The sequence below is a fragment of the Haemaphysalis longicornis genome, unplaced genomic scaffold (assembly GCF_048455015.1).
Source record: "Haemaphysalis longicornis isolate Haplotype H1 unplaced genomic scaffold, Haemaphysalis longicornis Haplotype H1 scaffold_8, whole genome shotgun sequence".
NCBI lineage: Eukaryota > Metazoa > Arthropoda > Arachnida > Ixodida > Ixodidae > Haemaphysalis > Haemaphysalis longicornis.
The window spans coordinates 185,474,576-185,481,326 of NW_027526445.1; the positions used below are offsets into that span (position 1 = coordinate 185,474,576).

A 6,751-nucleotide genomic window follows, 5' to 3' on the forward strand; every position below is an offset into this window, starting at 1 on the left:
ACGATAATCCATCGGTTGCCTGTTGTTGTGGTGTGGAGCGGACCATATATGTCAATGCCGACACGGTCGAAGGGGCGAGCCGGACATGGTAGCGGCTGCAGCGGTCCGGTTGGGTGTTGAGGGGGAGACTTGCGACGCTGGCAATCTGTACACGAGCGGATGTACTTGGTTACAAACGTGTACATTCCACGCCAGAAATAGCGCAAACGCAACCGCTGGCACGTTTTGAGCATCCCAGCGTGCGCGCACTTCGCGTCAGCGTGGTAGTGGGAGCACAAACCAAAGCCAAGATGGCCAGGGACGACGAGTACCCACTTCCGGCCCTCAGATGAATAGTTGCGCCAATAAAGAAGGTCGTCCCGAAGGGCGCAGTGCGAAGCCTGGTGACGCAGCGCCCGAGAGGCGGCAACTGTTGACGGACTCGACAAATATTGACGGACAGAGGCGATCCACGGATCTTTACGCTGTTCCGCAGCCATGTCAAGGGAGCCTATAGACGCCACGGTACTATCTGGCATATATGAACTGTGATCGTCCGGCCCCACGGGTGATCTGGACAGGACATCAGCATCCGTGTGTCTGCGTCCGGACCGGTATACGACTCGACTGTCGTGTTCGTGCAGGCGAAGAGCCCACCGAACGAGTCTGCCGGAAGGGTCTTTGAGTGAAGACAGCCAGCAGAGGGCGTGGTTGTCCGTGACGACGTGGAATGGGCGACCGTAGAGGTAAGGGCGAAACTTGTTGATTGCCCAAACGATCGCCAAACATTCTCTCTCTGTTACGGAATAATTCCGTTCCGCCTTCGTCAGAGTGCGTCTGGCAAATGCGACGACGTATTCATGGCAGCCAGCTTTCTGCTGAGCGAGCACGGCGCCAAGATCGACATCACTCGCGTCAGTGTGCACTTCAGTAGGTGCAAGCGGTTCAAACTAGCGCAGTATTGTGGGTGTCGTAAGCAGGCGCCGCATGGTCACAAATGCGGTGTGACAAGCAGGCGACAACTGGAGACGATCGTTGTGTCCGCTGAGGAGCTGCGTTAAAGGGGCGATGGTAGTGGTAAAATGTCGGACGAATCGGCCAAAATACGAACACAAGCTGATAAAGCTTCAGAGGTCTTTCAGAGTCGCCGGTTTGTGAAACTCTGCCACTGCATGAAGATTGTCCGGATCTGGAAGGATGCCGTATTTGGACACAACATGGCCCCAAAATTGTTAGCTTGCGAGCAGCAAAGTGGCGCTACTTCAGATTCAGTTGCAAGCCGGCTGGCATGCGGCAGGTCAACACTTGCTTAAGGCGCTCAAGGTGCCTGTCAAAATCTGATGAAAACACAACAATGTCATCCAAATAACAAAGACAGGTTTTCCACTTAAGGCCCCGTAAAACGTCGTCCACCATTCGTTCGAAAGAGGCTGGCGCATCACGAAGCCCGAACGGCATCACGGTAAATTGGTAAAGATCGTCAGGTGTAACGAACGCTGTTTTTCAGTGGTCGGCATCAGCCATGGGCACTTGCTCGTAACCAGACCGCAGGTCCAAGGAGGAGAAAAACTCGGCACCCTGGAGGCAGTCAAGGGCGTCGTCGATACGGGGCAGGGGATAAACGTCCTTGCGTGTAATCTTATTGAGGCGGCGATAAACCACGCAAAACCGGATCGACCCGTCCTTTTTTGTGACCAGAACCACGGGAGAGGCCCACGGGCTGGTAGACGGTCGGATGACGTACGGGTAAGCATATCGGACACTTGCTCGTCGGTCACACGCCGCTCCGCAGGTGACACGCGGTATGGTCTTTGCCGCAGTGGGGCGTGGGAGCCGGTGTCTATTTTATGTGAAACGGCCGACGTGCGTCCAAGGGTGGTTTGCACGCAATCAAATTAGTCGCGAAAACTCTGGAGGAGGGCGATGACGTTGCTCAAGGTTAAGGCCCTTGTCGACAGACTGCAGGAACGCATCCGAGCTTGACGCAAGCACGCGCAGGACTTAGTGTGCCAACAGTGAGTAGCGATGGTTCGTCGGGCACAGCGTTCACGTGAGGAGGGTCAACGGCTTCCCCACACCCTATACATTCCCCATAGAACAAGGTAGTCGGGCAAGAAGATGGGTTACAGATGGCGATAAAACTGCAACCGGACTGGACGCTCATGACAGCATAGGGTAAAGGCAGACATTTGCGCGAGAGGAAGGATCTGGAAGGCGTGAAAAGCACAGTCGTGTCGTCCACATTGCACAAAACAGGCACTATGACGGAAGATCTCGTGGGAATGTCCGTATCTTCGGAAACAGTTAACTTGATCGACAGCGCGTTAGGCGGCGGCTCGAAGAACGGTAGAAGTAGAACCTGCAAACGTGCGCAATCGACATGTTTGCAATGTAGATATATAGAACAGAGACGTACGGGACGAGGGATTCCGTAAGGACACATATCAAAGTTGCAGTCCTTATTGCCAGTGCTGTTTTGGCGTTTTAACAATGTTTTATAGTGCCGAATGAGGTATGATTGCTTTTTTTTTCTGCAGGAATAAATAATTGAAAATTCAAGTCGAGAAAAAATGCGCCGTTTTTTCCGGAAGCGGGAATCGAACCCACAACCTCCGCATAACGCGTGCGGTGCTCTACCATTGAGCTAGTTCCGCGGCGACTCCTCTCTCGACTATACCGCGGGGTTTTGTATTTACGACTGCTCAGAGCCCGGTCAACTAGCGCCGCCCCTCGTCCACCGCGGGAAGACGTAGAACGTCTTTTCCCAGCGGCCGCACGTAAGACGTGGTCGGAAGTCGGGGATAGCCAAAGTTCCGACCACGTCTTACGTGCGGCCGCTGGGAAAAGACGTTCTACGTCTTCCCGCGGTGGACGAGGGGCGGCGCTAGTTGACCGGGCTCTGAGCAGTCGTAAATACAAAACCCCGCGGTATAGGGACCGGGCGGCCGTTGTATGGCACCACCGTCGTTTTAAGGTCCCTGAAAGAACTAAGGTAGCGCCAACTGCTCTTTCCTTCTCCGCTGCCCTCCTCTTTTTTCTCTCCCCTCACCCGCGGCGCCGCCGTCCCTTTAACTCCGCGGCGGGGCCGCCATATTTGTTGGCCACTTGAGAGCAGACGCCCCTCGCTACGCTTCAGGGCGCTCGCTGCAGTTTGCTCTTGTTTTCGCGCCGAAATCGCTCTTTGGTCGCATTTATAGGACTTCTAGAGCCCCGTTAATTTCTAGAGGATTTCTAGAGCCCCGTCTAGAGTTAATTAATCATGCAATACGTTTTTTCACCGGGCGCGGTCGTTTACAGCCGTTATTAATGGAGGCGCCTGGACAGAATTGTTTTGTGCTGGGATATATTCTGGCAGATTTGCACATTGCACTAACACAGGGATACACCCGAAAGAAATTCGAAAGAGGACCAATGTCACGATGATATCAAGAGAAAACAATAAATCACAAAAATGAATTGGTGCCAGCAAATAGATATTTTATTGGAACAAACGTCCGTAATGACGTCGTGCAGGTGGCTTGTGCTGCTGACGTGGCTTCCCGTGAGAAAAAATGTTGGGAGTGGCATTTGGGTTTAGTTTTTTTAACGCCAAGCTTCTCCAATATCCGTTGCTCAAATTGATCTGTGAAATAATCCTATTGAGAAGGGAAAAAAATGTCGCCACCGAGTTTGAGATGCGCCACAAACAGTCCGCAAATATAGGCAATAATGCATTGCAGTTCGTGTTCGCGCATCTGCTCAGTGCCGCGACCGCTCAACTCGCTACACTAAACCCGTTTAGCAAGCGCTTTGCTTGGACACAAATACGTCTGCTGAAAATAATATAGTCGCCCAGTGTGTTTTGGTTCAAATCGCAATGACTGAATACGCTGCGCCATTGACTACTAAGATGAAGTAAGAGCGCACTCTGCAAATGTACGGCATCGCGTGTAATGCAAACGTAAGTCGTAATTGAAGTTCCTCTGTGCGTACACGGAAGAAAGGGCGTACAGCCGTTACGGTGCGAATATGCATTTGAAGTGCTCATTCAAACGTGCGCGATTTAATAAAGCGATAACAGAAATTGCGCATCAAACGTACGTCAACGGCGCGGTCACTATATTAGCTGACCTTAAATTGTTTTACCTAGCCGCAATTTTTTTTTTCTCGCAACAGCCTCAATTTGCGCCGCACCGACCAAGCCCATATTACGCAGCAAATCACTCCGATATCATAACAACGGGATTATAATACCACTCGGGTAGCTAACACACAAAACATGACTTCACGCCAAAAAGAGCGTACACGCACTCGGAACGCACACGATACATGGTCAGACGCAAGCTGCCGTCGGCCAAAACAAGCATGAATTCAGGTGAACAATTCTCGCGTCACGAAAACCTTACGACAACTGACTGAACATGCTACGCCGCTGATATTGATGTTGGAAGTTAAGCGCGCACATGACAAATACACGGCCTCTTACCCAAACCATAGCTTACGACTGGACGAACTCGGCGCTGCGCGCAATGCCTACCCAGAACAAAGCGTGAACGACGGTCGCGAAGGGAATACGCATTTCTTCGTAAGTGACCGCTCAAGCTCGCGCAGAATTTAACAGAGCAAGAACAAGCATTCAGAAACTTACCTCGCAAAAGTGTGATGGCAGCGTCGGCCTGAAGTATGCCCGTTCAAATCTATGCAACCAAACTTTTCTCCTTTCTGCGTCGCGTTTCCCGGACGGAATAACGAAGTCTTGCGCCCTGCCTGACGATATTCGCGCTGCCTAAGGCACAGCACATCGACACCGAGAAGCAACCTAAAACGACACCGGTGCGACATTTTTTCGAAACGAGCAGCTAATTCTTACTTTGCTATTAGCTGGCGCCTACGATAAAGCCGGTACTGAAGCACGGTGGCGACGGTGGCTCGGAAGCCAGCAATGGCGTCGCAGCAGCGGCGTTGCGCAATGTCCCAGCCGGCGAGGCATCGGCGAGGCGACCCGGCGGCGGAGCAAAAAAAAACAAAACCACGTGACTTTTCCCTTGGCCAATGGCGCGCGGCGTTCGCCGGCGAAAAAGAAAATGGCAAAAAACGAAGTAAGAGAGGAGCGCGGGCGAGGGCGAAAGGCGGCGAGATCTAAAGATGGCGCTACCTTAGTAATTTTAGGGACCTTACGTCGTTTCAGTGAACAGCGCCGCCCGTGGCGAACCGCTCGTTAGTGGAATGCCGGTGGCGGTCAGCGCAGCGTAGTTGTGCATGGCTTTCTGTCGTTTTTTCTGCGGTGCGGCTTGCAAAGCGTACGTAACCCCACGTGCATTTTTCAGATCGGTAAATCTTGAGCGTGGATGTGACGTTTACGAGGCATGCCATGTGTGTTATTTACGCCCATACTCAGTATTTACAAATAGCAGACGACGCTCAATGCGCCAAGCTGGAAGTCAAGCTGGAAGTGAAAGTTCGTTGTTTCATGCAATTTTTTCATGCTTGCATGCAGTTTCGCGAATCGAGGAGCATATTGCCGCTAAATGCTCCCACAAAGCCGGTGTGTGCAACCGATCTAGGAAAGCTGCGGCGCTGGCCTTTGGCAGTTGATGGCGAAACGGCGTCGACATCGTGCACAAGCGAAAGACAAAGTTGAGCTGTGTCTTCGAAGATTTACCTCAAAACAGAAATTGTGACGGACGACGCTTCCGTAACTTCATTACCTACGGCTGAAACGTGTTTAATTTCACAGAAATGCTCCTGCTATAGTCATCGGGAATCGTTGATAGAATAAATACCGCATGATAGTATAACGTTATTGCTTGTCGTGGAGAAGCATTGCTTTACAAGAATTGCAATGGTTGCTGGCTAGTTGGTAAATGGTTTTTCAAAAACCAATTACTGCGTGGCTGAAGGACGCAAGACAGGAGGGTGCCCGAAACCCGAAACCGAAAGCTTCACAGCTGAATGCTGGGGTCGGTTTACAAGCTGCCACCTACGCTTGAAAAATCATGCACACCTCAGTCTAACGACGATGATGGTTTATCGCAAAGCTCTATCGTATGGGTTTCCTTGGCTGCCTTCTGGATTTAAACTTGACTAGTTAAGCGTCGAATTTGACCAGCACGCAGTTTAGTCTTTTGATCGCAGTGTCTTTGACTTTGACCATTTCCCATTCGATTCGCACGAAGAAAGCTTTGTGTTCAACCATCATAACCATTAGACGGAGGGCTAGATGATTTTGCTGTTTAATTTTGAACTTCCAAGCCCCCTCTCAAAATCTAAACTTTTTCCAGCATGTCAGAAATGTGCCTGCGGTGGAAGACTCGTGCTCATGCACCCATATTTGAGGCAACTAATCGCGCGTTTTTGGTGTCTTCACCAGGTGTTACACGATTTCTTTAGGTACTCTGTAAAGAATACTTAAGCATTAAAAAACACCGGCTGACGTTAACACTGCCACATTTTTTAACTATCGGTGCCAGCCTTTATTCTACGCAGGTGGTAAAACGGGAAGGGGAGGAGGGATGGTTTGTAGCTTGGGCTGTTGAGTTGGTGAATAACTTTGGCTCTTGATAAAATGACCACCACAAACGTGGGATTTCCACTTCTGCTTTCAGGCTCCCATGCTGTCAGTGTCGCTCACTAAAACCGAAGGTACAAAGCTCACGGTTACAGAAAGTGTAAACTACCGCAACATTTCTACGGCTACACGGTAATCCATCTCGTATGCAGGTGTCTTTCTATTTAAAGCACACGTATCGAGGTATCCCAGCTCTAAGGCTGGCGTGGAAACCATAGTCATTGA

At 50.9% G+C, this 6,751-nt stretch overlaps 1 protein-coding gene across 6 annotated transcripts in view; it reads left to right on the forward strand.

The window, feature by feature from the left end:
• The first annotated feature begins 627 nt into the window (after positions 1-627).
• LOC144148723 (uncharacterized) overlaps positions 628-6,751 on the forward strand; it is a 204,859-nt gene continuing 198,735 nt past the window's right edge. For all 6 annotated transcript variants that reach the window (XM_077680246.1, XM_077680247.1, XM_077680243.1 and 3 more), the window contains exon 1: positions 628-725. The gene's annotated coding sequence lies outside the window, so the exon portion shown is untranslated. The remainder of the gene's footprint in view (positions 726-6,751) is intronic.